The following is a 15,848-nucleotide window of genomic DNA, read 5'->3' on the forward strand; positions in this document are numbered from 1 at the left end:
GATTGTCACAAAAAAATACACGATGGTTGCAAAATGATGCAAAACAGCCACAAAGAGACACACGATGACTACACAGTGAAGTAAATGACGACAAAGAGACACACAACAACCACAAAGAGATGCGACTCTTAACAGCAGGGCTTCCTTTTACACTTTAAATTAACATGCAGCTCATATCCAGGTGGATGGGAAAGGAATTACTGCCACATTTCTGTTACACCTGCTATTAAATAATGAATCTCAAATATATCACAGTAAAACGCACAGGTGTCCTCCCGCCAGCACCTTTCTCTCACAGCTAATTTAAAATGGCTGGATTCGTGCGTTTGAGTCGTCGTCCTCTCCGGGGAGGTCCTTAGGCTGCGTGTTACATTTCTTTAACTTTTGAAACTCGCCTTAATTAACACCCCACAGGCATCAGCTGCTGCTCTTCTTCAGGAGGCTGCCTATTGAAACGGCGACCACATGTTTTCATTTTATAGTTCTGGTTGTTTTAATTATTCAATTGCAAATAAGCAAACACGAAAAGATGCTCGGTTCGGTGCGAGAGGAAATTAGGCTAAAGAACAAGTTCCTTTGATAGGAATGTGACATCCCGAATCATGACTCCTTTCTTCTCTGTCTCTCCTCCTCCTCCTCCTCCTCCTCCTCCTCCTCCTCCTCCTCCTCCTCTGCTCTCTCATTATGTGCTGCTTTAATTAGCCCGTCTGATCCGGCAACTGGACTTCAGAGAGACAAGCAAGAGAGGAAGATGGAGAGATAGAGACGGGATGGAGGAGGGAAAAATAGAGAGATAAAGGAGGAAGTTGACAGTGTACTTTGTGGGTTAATTACACAGGCTTTCCCACTTGTCTTAAATATATGTAGATGGAAGGGTGTGAACTAAAATGATTTTTATTTATTTTTTACCCATTTTGCTTACTTTGCCATCTTTTGTCTTGTATTAATTACATTAACCATGTTAGTAAATTGACCGTGAAGCTATATATTATAAATCACAAGTATCAAATATTGCTTCAGGGCTTTTTCTCACTTTTAAGAATTAAAGTTTGCAAGTGAAGTTCAGTTGTTGATTAGTTGAGCAATGAAATATGATGAATTTCAACCAATCATTTTAATTAAATTTAGTAGTAAGTAACATTCTCCGACTTATTCTGCTTTTTTGCTTGACTTTGTGGAGGAAGGAACAAGGAATTTGAACTGTGGGAAATGTAGTTGTGTATTTTTCATTAAATCAAAAAACATTTGATTAGTTGAGAAAATAACCAGCAGATGAGTTAATAAAAAACAATCCTGATAAAAATAGTGCATATCTGCTGCTGGTCTGAACATATTTGCATCAGCCTTCTGACACCATACCGGTTCAACTTTATTGTGATTTTCTTAGCAAGCTCCCACCGGCCCGAATGCCACGTTGTGTTTAATGCATTTTCACTTCTTATACTCATTTATCCATCGTGTACAAAGCTTTCCTAACTATTTATTTCATGATGTTCTGCCTGTCGTCTTTGTCAGCTGTTTGTTGTGTGCAGGATTAGCCTTCCTTTGCGTGCAAGTGGAGTGGAAATGTTGTTTTTGACGCAGAATATTCTGTTGAATAAAACCTTGTGAATTTTGGAAATCATTACTTATCTTTTTTTAAATACATTTAGGCTTATACGGAGATGAGGATTGTCTGCCGCGGCTGGTCCTCGCATTGTGTGTGTTTGTGTTTTTTCATAATTAATATACAGAACAAGCCTATAGATCATGCATTTGGGCATGTAGAGAAAAGATGAACAGTGTGTGTCTGCTTTGTGTGTCAACACACACACAAAGCAGATTAATGGTTTTTTTCCTGCATCTGGCAGCCTCTAAAAACACTGCAGCCATTGTGCATAAACAAGCAAATATGAACAATGCAATTTCACAAAATGAAATAATTAAAATACGAACAAACCATTTACAACAATTGAACTCTTTTGACCTGCTTTAGCCAGCAAACCTTCCCTCTGGTCCACATATAGATATAGAGAGAGATATTTCTGCAGAGGCTGTCATTAGTCTTTGCTTCATTGCCTTCGGAGAGACGACTTTTAAAATAGCTTTTTAAATTTTGTTCTGAAGGCTGAACCCATGCTCTGCTGCCGCACTGGAGACTGGAATTACCAGCACCACTTCGGCCAACGTTTTAAGGAACATTTCTCCCATCAGAAGTGATCAGAAGTCTGCAAGACTCTCTGACCGTGGGATTTACCATTCCTGCAAGCACTCGCTTGACCGGGAAAATCCTGCAGCATGCGCTCCTCCTGCAGTCCACTCTGTTATCCACATAATCTTAAACGAGGACGGATATAAAAACTTCTAAATCACACACCGTGCGGCCGGGAGGGCAGCAGTTCGTTCCCCGTGTGAAACAAGGTCAATGTTGATGTTTTTGTCCCCTAACTTGCGTTCTTCAACAACGTCACTTCCGTAGTTATTTTAACTCAAACAACGATCTTTTCCTAAACCTAACTAAGTAGTTGTGTTGCCTCAACCTAACTGAGTTTCCTGTGAAGAGGGAAGTTTATTTTGTAAAGACTGTATTCGTGTAACGAGACATTGACACCTGTTGCTGGACTTTTGTAGGAAAATGCCGCAACGCCTGGTCCTCAGAGACTCTGACGCACTCTTTCATGCAAGCTCTTCTCTCGTGCATGGTAGACTTTTCATGAATCTCGCCCCTTTAAGAAGTCGCACCAAATCTGCGACAACGGGATGAAAATGAGACGGACATATTGACATTAATATTGCATCACTTTCAAGCGTGTTTGCCATGCTGTCTCGTGAACACGACCCACATTCCAGCCAAACAGTCTAATCCTATGAATAAACATTGTTCGAATTAAAACACACACACACACACACACACACACACACACACACACACACACACACACACACACACACAGTGAATGTTGTCCTGAGTGTTTACAGAAATGCCTTCACCACTAAGGCTTCAGCACAGCACTCATCTCTCTCGATTACCTTTATTTCATGTTAGAGTTGGACTGATCATGCACGATATATAAGCGAGGCGATTGAGTTGTGTTTTTAAATGTAGAGAGAGGCCGAGCATCACCTTTCCATCTCTAAATTCATGAGAGAGCCGCTGTTCGCCCTCCACCTCCACTCTACAGTCGATATTAAAGGCTTTTATCCTGCAGACTACAGGACCTGGAAATCATAGAGAACCGCATTGATTGAAGATGCAGATTAAAATGCATTTGAGTGGCGGCTTTGATGAAATGCTGCCAGTGCCTTTTGTCTTCTAAAAAACGCTTCAAGTGTGGTGGGTGAGGACCTTGGCACACCGTGGGAACACCGGTGCCGAGTGGATGCGCCATTGGAGTGAGTGAGTGAGTGAGTGTGTGTGTGTGTGTGTGTGTGTGTGTGTGTGTGTGTGTGTGTGTGTGTGTGTGTGTGTGTGTGTGTGTGTGTGTGTGTGTGTGTGTGTGTGTGTGTGTGTGTGTGTGTGTGTGTGTGTGTGTGTGTGAGTGATATAGCAGGGATGTATCTGCAGCCAGAGGGCCAGATGGAGACAAATGGATGATCTTTCAAGACAACAGCCCTCCAACTAACACAACAGACACTCTCACTAATCACACTCACACACCCCACATCCACACACTCTACACACACTGATACAGCCATACACACACTCTCTCACACAATACTCATACACTTACAGTGCAGTACATATATAGAGATACATGAACACACAACCGAGTATGACTTGATAGTCTTGCCTCATTTTCTATAGAAGTCTGTGAGAAAATGACTCTGCTTGATTTATTACCTCAGTAAACATGAGTTTATGGTCTCAATCTCTAGTTTCAAGTCTTCTTCAATACAGCATGATGTTCATTTAGTAAATGATGGTCCATTTAGAGTCAAACAGACCATAAAGCAGGGGATGCTTTAGGGCGGGGCTTACTGTGATTGACAGGTCGCTACCAGAGACATATACGGTGTCTGTACATCACTCCTCTGCATTTCAATTATGGTAACTACCGTTTATCGGTTGGAAAAAACAACAACATGGCGACGGCCGTAATCCAAGACGGTGACGGTGAAATCGCCGAACTCCAGGTTTCATAATGGCAGTCCACAAACTGATGGGTAGTAATGTTACTACTCCACTGCTAGTTTTAATTCTCACCTCGGTGAGTCTGTGACTTGACGTAAATCGTTATATGGAAATTTTAGCAATGGCACAAAAAAAATGGCCGCCGCTCTGACCATCCCGCTCCATTGATTTGAATGGGAATTTCCATTCTACTCATTATTTTTTCTAATCCGTATAAAGGTAAACATAATACTTTCGTCTTAAACATCTTTTGTTTATGCAGTAAACAGTTGCGTACAGTACATGTAAATTAAAGGCTATAAAGATTACATAAAGACGGCCCTGCACACATTCACAAACAACTTAACGTTCCACCATATGGCAGCCAGACTCCACGCTGCCATCTTACATCTCTAATGTGAGGACTAAGCAGCTGATGAACTGCCCAACATGTCAGGATTCCTCCGTAGTTGTATGGATTTCTGGGAACCTGCAGCGTGACCAAGAATAATGATTTCGGATCGCCACTTCAAGCGCAGGATCTGGACAGGTTAGCGCTGCTTGTCGTTGCACCGCCCTGAATTTAACCTCCCCAACCACCCCCCCCCCCCCCCCCCCCCCCCCCACCCCCCCTGCTTCCATTTCCTCCAGTCGACGTCCGCCTGACCTGCCGGAGCAAAGACAGCGTGACCAGGAAGAGGCTTAGTTTCACTTACTACCCCTGCCCTTTCCTGGCACTTTTAATAAAGTGACTTTTCGTGGAACGTGAACTCTCCCTCATTGCGTTCAGGGAGTTTACCTCCAGCGAGGCCGTAACACAAATACACACTTACGTATAGACGTGTGCACGTACAGTACACAGACACACACACAAACACACACACACACACACACACACACACACACACACACACGCATTGTCGGGGCAGATACACCAATCAGCCTTTGACTCTGTATCAGAGTCGGACACACATCCACGGGCTTAGTTAGGATTAGACCACACACACACACACACACACACAAACACACACTCTGCAGATATCCAATCGCATCCACACACACACATACAAACAGATGCTCATTTTGCACACACGTCCACTGTCATGCTGCCACACACACACACACACACACACACACACACACACACAGAGAGAGAGAGGGGCACAGTTTTTCTCATTATCATGCATAGTGGTAGTGGTTGCATTGATTTCCACTCTGTCTTAAATTTACCCCACACAGAACGTGTGTGTGTGTGTGTGTGTGTGTGTGTGTGTGTGTGTGTGTGTGTGTGTGTGTGTGGTCAGCTTGGCAGAGCTTCTCCAGGCTGAGTGAAGATTATGGCTCAGAGATTTTTCACTTCTCCTCTTTATTTTTTCTCCCTCCTTCCCTGCTCTTTCACTCCCCCTCTCACTCTTGCTCCCTCGCCTCTTGTCTCTTTATTGCCGTTCACTCAATCAATCTCTCTCTTTCCTTCCCAAAAAAAAAGAAAAAAAAGTGCCGCGAAGGAATTTTCTAAGAGGCAACTAGAGGGTCTGAGAGGGAGAGATAGTAACAGACCGATAGAAAGGGATCGGGATGAATAGATGGAGAGTCCAAGGAGGAAGCATGGAGGGGAAAACAGAGGAGGGATGGAGGAAGAAATGGGGATAGAAAAAGAGTGAAATGCAGGTGGGTAAATAATGAACAGACAGTGAGAGAGACTGAAGGAAGGAAGGATAGACGGAGGTGACAAAATCTGTGACAAAAATCCACCGGAAAAAGTGAACTGATGAATGAAACTGTTAAAAAGCACACTGACGGCCCAGCTTCTCCGACGACAAAATGCAGCAGGAAGCCTCTCCTCCAGTCAGAGGGGTCGTTCAGCCGAGATCTCTCAAGCATTATAGCGATATTATGGGGTGTCTTAACCGCGGGCATTGCTCCATTCTAATTAACTACCTCACAGCGTGTATATCGGGCTCCTCAGACATTTAGTTAATGGTTTGCAGTAAGGCATGAGCAATCCAATACTGCAATTAGAAAGGTTTACTAACTTCTTGCAAGAGATACCTGCAACATAATTACTTTAAGCCTAAACCCATAATGGCAAGACACATTTCCTTTTTTTTAGAGACAGAATTAGTTAATGAGTTTCAGAGTACAATAAAAGCAGTAAATCCGATGAATCACTGTCGGCCGAGACGGCTTGGGTTGTAGAATTTAAAGCGTATATTTAAGCATTTGAGTTGTGAATAATAAATGAAATGCAGACAATGTGGTGCAAGATTTGCATTTACACACATTGGGCTGGACTGTCAATCAACAGTGTTTCCCTTAAATACAACCAATGCACAGTTCTGTTGTTGAATTAAAGAGAAACGGCAACTATTCAAATGAAACTGCATGACGTTCACTGTGTAACGCTTCATGTTGACTGTTTAATGCTTCCTCTGAACAGAAACTGTCACTATTAGCCGTTAGCTCTGTCAGCTGGTTTAGCCTCGTTAGCTGTTAGCGCTGTCAGCTGTATTAGCCTCGTTAGCTGTTAGCTCTGTCAGCTGGTTTAGCCTCGTTAGCTGTTAGCGCTGTCAGCTGTATTAGCCTCGTTAGCTGTTAGCTCTGTCAGCTGGTTTAGCCTCGTTAGCTGTTAGCTCTGTCAGCTGGTTTAGCCTCGTTAGCTGTTAGCTCTGTCAGCTGGTTTAGCCTCGTTAGCTGTTAGCTCTGTCACCTGTATTAGCCTCGTTAACTGTTAGCTTCTACAGTGGTATTTGCCCTTTTAGCTCTTCGCTCTGTTAGCGAAAATAAAATGATATATATATATATACACAGACACACACCCTGTAAACACAAATGCATATATGCACTTTTTACACAGTTATATATTTTCTGGACATCTGTAAAAACCTTTACAACCATGTTAAATGCAGTAATTTTAAAGTGGATGATAATCCCATTACTTCCAGGCTTTATGTTAAACTCGATTATCAACTCCTGGGTCCAGCTTCAGACATGAGCGTAGTATATCGATCTTCTCAACTATGTCTTGGGAAGAACCAGTTTAACTATTGCTTTGAAAATCCCATCCAGATATGTATTTAAAACACTCTGATTGGAATAATTAATTTGTTTGTTTTTTCACAAAAAAATACCCAATTATAATTCCAAAAAGGACCATGACTCCTTCTCCCTCATAAAAAAAAATGAATACATGAATATGCAAATCTCAAGTCTATTTCTCAGTTTACGTGAACTGAAGGTGTCACGTTTCCATATCACACCTCTTAAAGACGACTTCCGTGACCGATGATGTCACACGTTTCTCCCAAAGGGAGACCGGCAAATAAACAAAAGAAGAAGAATCATGATTCATCCAATTCACAATTCCCATGTTGCCCACGCCTCTCCCTCTACGTTTGTTTTTAATGCTGTTCTGGTCTTTTCAGCGCAAGTTGCACTGCGCAGTGCATGTAAACAGAGCAAGCTGCTGGTTTCCGTCCATGTTTGTTTTGGTCCAAGAATACACAGAAATTGGCATTCTCGTGGGATTTGCAGGGTCGTCTTACTCCAGAACGCTGGTTCAGTGTGTTGTCTAGTGTATTATGGATGTATTAGTGTATCTATGCTGCTTCCTGACTGTCAAATACCAACAAAAAAAATGCAACTTTGTGGAAAAATCTGTGTGTTGTTTGTCTAGTCCAGGGGTCGGCAACTTTTTTGACATGAAGTGCCATTCTTTTATTTTCTTGTTAATCGGTGTGCCATATAAACATTATGACAACTCATCAGAATTTACAATTTAAACAGATCTGTAATATTTTACTCCAACCATATCGCATAGCAGCATTTTATTCAGGACATTGCAATTCTATATGAGAGCTCTATAGAAGGAAAAACATCCACATCATTACTACCAATCTTTAGCAATAAAGTTAAACAAATCAGCAAAGAAGGCAGCAAGTAGAAGCCAATCAGAGGCAGAGTGGGGCGGGTCTTTGTGGAAAGCGGGTCGGGGGGAAAATCAATCAAACTACCATAAATAATCGGCAGTGCAACTGCCAATGACTGTGAAAGAGGTAATTTGGCAAGTGGATGAGAGGGCACTCCACATTTCCTAAAAACTCAATGATAGTGTACCACTGGTTAAGCTGTCAATCAATCAATCAATCAATAATGTCTTATTTATACAGCACCTTTCAAACAATTGCAATTCAAAGTACTTTACAAATGATTGACAATACTAAAGCCATAGCATAAAAACACATATAACTCTGACTGAGTGAATAGATGTTACTTTTTGTTTCTGTTTAAAAATATTTATATTTTCAGCTACACTCAGATCCTCTAAAAAAAGCTGTTCCAACGGCTGAAAGCATATTGACTATACTGCGTGCCACCTACCTCTGGTTCTAAAAAGTGAAGCCAATGCGAAGCCAATGCGTCCACTCTAGTGTCCACCAGGGGGCGACTCCTCTGGTTGTATAGAAGTCTATGAGAAAATGACTCTACTTCTCTCTTGATTTATTACCTCAGTAAACATTGTAAACATGAGTTTATGGTCTCAATCTCTAGTTTCAAGTCTTCTTCAATACAGCATGATGTTCATTTAGTACATGATGGTCCATTTAGAGTCAAACAGACCATAAAGCAGGGTATGCTTCAGGGCGGGGCTACACGGTGATTGACAGGTCGCTATCGGAGTTGATTGCGGCGCCTCTACGTCACTCCTCCCCAGTCCAAATATGGTCACTTCCGCTCGCTGGTTGCAAAAAGCCCAAATGGTGACGGCCGAAATCCAAGATGGCGACGGCCAAAACGCCGAACTCGAGGCTTCAAAACCTCAATCCACAAACCAGTATGTGACGGTCAAACATCCAAATGAGGTTACAATAAGCAAAAACGCATTTTCTGAAAAGTCAGACAGCAGTGATAGATGGACCAACACATAGTTGGTTTTAATCATTTCATGGTATTAAACATCCTTTTAAAACATCGAAGTGAAGCTTTGTGCTGCAGGTGTTTCATCACCAACACATTGAGTTTATTTGCTCACACATCACATCCCCCAGGCTGCTTACTTTTCCTATAATGTGTTGCGCTCTACATGAAGTTGCTCCCAGCATGAGGAAATCACACAGTAAAACTGAGTTGAACCGACAAATGCAAAGTACAACCTTGCTGCGCCCGACCTCGATCCCTCTTGTCTCCCGACTGCACCAGCCATAACTAATTTTCTCCCCCCTCTCACCTAATCCCTATACATCTCCTTTCATTCTCTCGCCCTCTATCACTCATTTCTCCCGTATCTTCCTCCGTGGTCTCTCTTTCTCTCCTTTCTTTCTCTCTCTTTCCCCTCCCATCCGTCTCCCGCCTCTCCGCCTCCCTCTCTACTCCCATTTGTCCGCCGTCTTCATATCTATCTCTCTCTCTGTCAGGGGTAGAGGAGGCAGAGTATCATTTAGAGAAGATAGCTCTCCCAACACATGCCGATGCACACACACACACACACACACACACACGCACCCAAGTTAGCTCCAGCTATCCATTGTTTGGTGTGCAGCTGCTAAACTAGATGTTATAAAGTGCAACTGGTGCTCTGTTTGGGGGAGAGCTGGAGAAGAGAGAGTAATGGAAAAAGGGGAGTAGGAGGTGGAGAGAGAAAAAATGGGGGAGAGAGACGAGGCGGGGGAGATGGAAACAGGAATGAAACACAAGAAAAAGCGAGGCGGAGAAGGGGGGGGGGAAGCAATCCTGTTGGCGCTGATAGATTTCTGGGAGAACAATGTTATCTCTGTCTCCCCTCTCCACACACACACACACACACACACACACACACACACACACATACACACACACACACGCACATCTTGTAATAGAGGGAGCTAACAAATCTTTGTGGAGAAGTACATGTATCCGCAGCCTTTTATTTTACAACCAAGAAACACTCCAAAGGCGGCGGCGGGCGCAGTAGACTCACAAAGAAGTCGAAAACCGGGCCAGAAATAGAAGCACGGTCGAACCCGTCGCCGCATACAAATCTGTGTGTGTGTGTGTGTGTGTGTGTGTACCCGCTGTGGCTTCTCTGTTTATTTACATTCCACGCTGCATGGGACCGTGTGGCGAGGAATGAGGTAAACCGAGGGGAAGCCGGAAATAGCGGTGACAGGTGACGGTGACGGGTGACGTTCAAGCTGCGGCGAGGTGAGTGAAGAAGACGTCTGAAGGAAGTATTGAACAATGTGTCATCGTGATGTGTGATCGGTGGAGTTGACCACGAGGCGTTTGGAGCCTCCACTGTGCCTTTAGAATATCAAACACTGGAAAGTTTGCACAAATGAGTCACTAGAAACTGAATTTGAATTGTTTTACATTTGAACTTTAACAATTGCATAAAGAAACTGAATTTGAATTCCACAAAACTTGAAACTGAATGTAATATTTTTAAACTGAAACTGCATTGTACTTTCAAATTAAACTCCCTATATATTTCCACATTCAATACACATTCAGTTTGGCCATAAACAGTGCAACTTTGTCTCTTGTGTCCACACTTGACGCTTCAATGCAAACCTGCCTGATCGGATTCTGATCGGATTTGTTTCGTGATCAAAGGAGCGGCTGTAAAACGACATCTCATCTCGTATTAGCTCTTCACAATAAAAGCCCCTGCTTATTTCTGCTGCTTTCTCTTCTTCCCGGCAGTATTAGTAGACGTGTTTCATTGAAGAATAGCCGCGAACAAAGCTCAGCTAATTCAGTGATAAGTAAAAGTCCCCCGTTATTTAAAAGCTTTTATTATGAAGCAGCACAAGCAGGAAATGTGTTTTAATCAGCAGTAACTTTATAGGACTCAACAAGCCCTTTGCTCTCGCTCTAGAAAGGAACCCCCCCCCCCCATGTGGGATGAAGATGATGAAGACCTACGTTTGATAAATTATACAGATTGTGCCCACTTCCTGTCTACACCTCACTGAGATCTGAACTCAATGCGAGTCAGTCCACCTCAGCATGTGGTCTGGCTGATCGAATTTGGAAATGTGAGCGAGATTCGATCTTGGAGCGCACAGACTTTACAGATGACAAAATGCATTGAAGAGAAAAGCGTAACCGCGACATGAGACACACATCCTGTCGTTAAAAAGACTAAACGAGTGCAGATTCAGAACTTCCGTCCGTGCACGTTTCGATAGTTTGTTTATTAGATTAAATCCAAAGTGGCAGAAGCGCTGCCGCCGGTCACAACTCGCTGTGACTCCCGGCACAGCGTTCTCTCATTTCTGCCACTTTGGATTTAATCCAATAAACAAACTATTGGAGTCATTTGAATCTGCACTTGATTGCTCTTCCTCAACCACCGGAGTGTTTGTCTCAGTGGACTGAGTTTGAGTTGTGAGAACTGAATGTGGAAAAATACAGAGAATCTGAATTAACCAGTTTCAGTTTCACAATGTTGCCTTCAGTTTCAACTTTAATAAAATTCAGTTTCAACGTAATATATTCGAGCGATCAAATATAAATGACTGAAATTCCGTTTCGAGTTACATATTTCTGCCTTTACTATTCTCGCTCCCTCGAGGAGAACGGCAACTTGGATCCATAACAGTTGTGATTTATTCTAGAGGAAACCAAGCAACAAAACGTCCAAAGAAACTTCACAAATTACTCCTGCAGAATATTCCACTTCTCTGTGGTTCAGTTATTCAATATTCTTCAAACAGTTGTTGCTTTTTGCCAGTAAATGTGCTGCATGTGACAGCATTTTCAACAGTGAGGAGTAGACACAGACATGGTGAGAAACTACAATAATTAATGTATTTGTACCATAATTTAGCTTTTTTTTTCAGCTTTCTTTTCTTTTTTACAATTTACAATCAACAAACCCCAAATCTGAGATCATTTCAGTTTAGTTTAAGTTCTTCTGTGTCAAAAGTGGAATGGGAAGGAGCTAATATGGATTATTCAGCCTGAATATTCACTGCACTGTAGCAACAGCGTGTCAGTAATGTGTTATGGAAAACTGACCCTGGATCTGCAAAATTAATGAATAAATCTCCGATTTGAGCAAACGGTTCTCTCCGTTGTAGTTTATGATACAAGAATGCAAAAGGCCAACCTGCTCACACGCTGTGATGTGCAGAGTGTGTTGTAGATTGTGTGATAGACGCTGCCCTGTTGTTGGATCCTATTTCTGTCAACTGTGAACCCATGAATGCATTATCATATCTTTGGCACAGAGTAATAAACTGCGGGTTTGCAGCAGTCTGGATTTATGTGTACGATGATTTTCCCTGAAATACATTAAGACTGGAGCCTGGAGATGCTGATACTGAGCAGACACATACAAGGTAGTAGAATGGGTCTTGTATTGTAACAGCTGTGAATCCAAACTGACTACAGCTGTTAGTCCAGCATGAATGAGATAATTGTCCGAAAAAGAAGTGTGAAAAATGTCAAAAAAAGATGTGAAAAATGTCAGAAAAATGTGTGAAAAATGTCACTAAAAAAGTGTGAAGAATGTCAGAAAAATTGCAAAAAATGTCAGAAAAAGATGTGAAAACTGTCAGAAAAAAATATCAGATTAATGTGGTGACTATTTCATTCTAAAAAGAAAGATTTTCGCTGGGTTATCGAGTCAATTTAAATATAATAATATCACCTCACACTGCAGGAAGCTCCTGGCTGGGTTTGTGAGGAATTTAAGTTTTAGAGCATTCCTAGTGCTGGATATTCTATGTTCCAGTGTGTTTACTTGTAAGAGTTTAAACCAAGAAGTGTGGTCATTTCATCATCAGAGGTAATTTCATGCTGTAAGAGGAAGGTGTGAGGACTGTACTGGAAGCGGGGGTTTTGGCGAATCAAACAAAGGAACTGGCCCCAAGAATGCAAGGAGGTGTCTGCCAGCGGGGGTTTGGAACGAAGCTGGCTGACCTAGGTGTGAAGAATAGAACCAAAGGCATGGCCCAGGAGGGGCTTATTGGACGAGCCAATCGTGGGAGCTGATCGATGGGCTCAGGGATGTAACTTTGGGGGGACAAAGAGCTGTGAATCCCAGGAGAGAGTCAGACTTCCTTGGGCCCATTCAGTGAACACTAGTTTGCTGGCTGGCCTGAACGGGGTCTCACATTTCATGGAATATTTGTTTTATCACTCATGGTGTACTTCAGTTTGCAGTTGTTTTGGCTTCTGTAGTTATTAAATATTGTGTGATTTTGATCTGGACCTGCTGATTCCTATCCTCCATCAGAATGGGAGCAGGGGGGGGGGGGGGGGGGGGGGGGCTTCTTCTCCTCTGAGGGCTGCTTTTCAACATGCGGCCTTCCACAGTTCTGAGAGGTTCTGAACCTATAAGCCTTTACTGTCTGCAGTCCAAATACATCCGAGTCAGGTGAAGAGGAAAACTCTAAATCCTTCATTAAGCACAAACGTGTTTGTTTGTTTCTGGAACAGAACCGAGGAAGGTGGACCAAGAAGTCAAACTGAGCTGAAAAGAAAGACTCCTTGTTGCATACAAATTCCTCAATTCTTATTATTCACTTGTTTGCACTCTCTTCTGCAAGACTAAAGAGATAACTGCGGACCAAGCTCAATAACATTTTGCAGGTCAAAAGGGCTAAATTCTTTAAAACAAAACAACTCAACTCTTCTCACTTTTTAACCAAATTTAGCTCCGTTTTAACCTTGATGTCTAGACATCGGTTGACCTGCAAACCGTGTTCACTGGGTTTTAGGGAAGCTGGGAATATCGGTGACAAAGATGCTCAGCGGTTCTGTGGTTGAGGGAGCGACGAAGGCAGCCGAGCGAGTTCGAGGTTATAAAGACGGCATCTGATCTGCGGAGTCGACCACGAGGCGTCGAAACCAGACGGCCGGAAACGGGAGACGCTGCTTTTTTTTCCCACTATCGCAATCATGTGGCATTTTACACTTCGGCCTCAAAGTGGCGGCTGGTGTGTGAAACATTCGATGAACACTCGACACACTCGCAGCTACACACAAAGCCAATGTGGTGTTTCGTGGATTTTTTTTAATAAATGTGGCCTTTTGTCTGTGCGAACCTGTCAAAATTAGATTAGTTTTCCCCAGCAAGCATGGCCTTTACACATATACAAACACGCCAAGAAACACGTAGACAGCTGGGCGGACACACACACACACACTCAGGGATAGACTCAGCTTCCTGTGTGTGAGGCCAATTCATTTTGCCACAAGTGGTCCCAGATTGGATCTGCTCAGAGTCCCATTACGACTCACCTTGGTTAACCTTAAGATGCCCCACTCCAACCTCCTCCCCTCAAACAGACACTTACACATGCACGCATACACACAGACTGACACGCTCTCGAAACTATACTAAGTCACACACACACACACACATGCAGGTAGCCTCACCGAGACACAGGTCAGGTCATCAGGAACGAGTGCAGACACACACACACACACACACACACACACGTTATTGATTGTGTGTAACGTTATCTAGATGGGATCATCTCTATTGATTTAGAAAGAGGGGTCACTCTGATCAATGCTATCTGTTCGTCTGCCGTGTCATTAGAGCAGAGCCTGAGTGCCAAAATATCGGACCATCTTTATTTTCCTCTTAGGAAAAGGCCACCGATGCGGGAGAAGGAAAATCACCCGTTTTTTGATGTTGGGTAAAAACAAAGCGGCCGACACTGCCGACGTGCCCCGGAGCAAGGGCATCAATGTGTCATCTGTGTCTTACGTGGTCCGCTCTGCTCGGAGGACGTTGTACAGGAACGTTAGCCGACAGCAGACGGAGATAACGGAGGGAGAAGCTCACAGACGGGTCGTGTCCTTTATGGTCAATAGTGACGTTCATTCATTTCTGTTTGTTTTAGCGTCCGGTCTGATTCTGTATTTCAATAGATTATAATTATTTAACTCATCTTTGTTATTGTTTCAGTCGAAGTTTGTGTCTATCAGCACAGAGACTGCAGATGGAAATTAGTAGAGCTGCAAAGATTTATCAAAAAGATGTCAACTTTTAAATTAACTCCATCTGTTTTGATTTTGGCATTTTCTTTTTAAGAAAATAAATCACCATTTTCCTGATTCCATCTTCTAATATGTGAATATTTTCTGTGACAGTAAACTGAATTTATTAAACAAAGATATTTGAGGACGTCATCTTGATGCTCTTTTTCTGACATTTTATACAAAACACCCTATATATTAAATGAAAAGAATATTATTTACAGAATAATCAACAGTGAAAATAATCGTGAGCTTCAGCCCGATATTAGCTAGGAGCTGAAACTGGTTACAGACAAAAATGTAATTTAAATTTAAACTAATCAGTGTTAAAAAAATGTTTTCCTATGTGAAAGGCTATATTTCAAAAACTAAATCTGTCTACTTGTACGTGAAAAAACCCCAGAATATGTATTATTCATATGCCATATGATAACCTAAAAGTAAATCAGTGCACCTTTACATCAATCTAAACAAATATTATAGATCGTTCTATAATATAAACACTATGATGCTTAACTTTAGTGTACAAATTCTTCAATCCTGACAATAAATGATCACATGGCGAGATGAGACGGGAGCTCGTGGTATTAACATGTTAATGTGTAAATTCTAACGCTTCTAACGCTTTGCTTTTTATTATGCAAAAGACTAGAGATGAAAAAGAAGTCGAGGGCTCAAAGCAGCATCGCGATTACACGCATGTTTGTAGTCCTGCAGCTCCACCAGCCTGATTTAAGATACCATCACAATACTTTTTGATAAAAAGAAAACATATTAATACTGC

This window comes from Pholis gunnellus (assembly GCF_910591455.1).
Source record: "Pholis gunnellus genome assembly, chromosome: 11".
NCBI classification, from domain to species: Eukaryota; Metazoa; Chordata; class Actinopteri; order Perciformes; family Pholidae; genus Pholis; species Pholis gunnellus.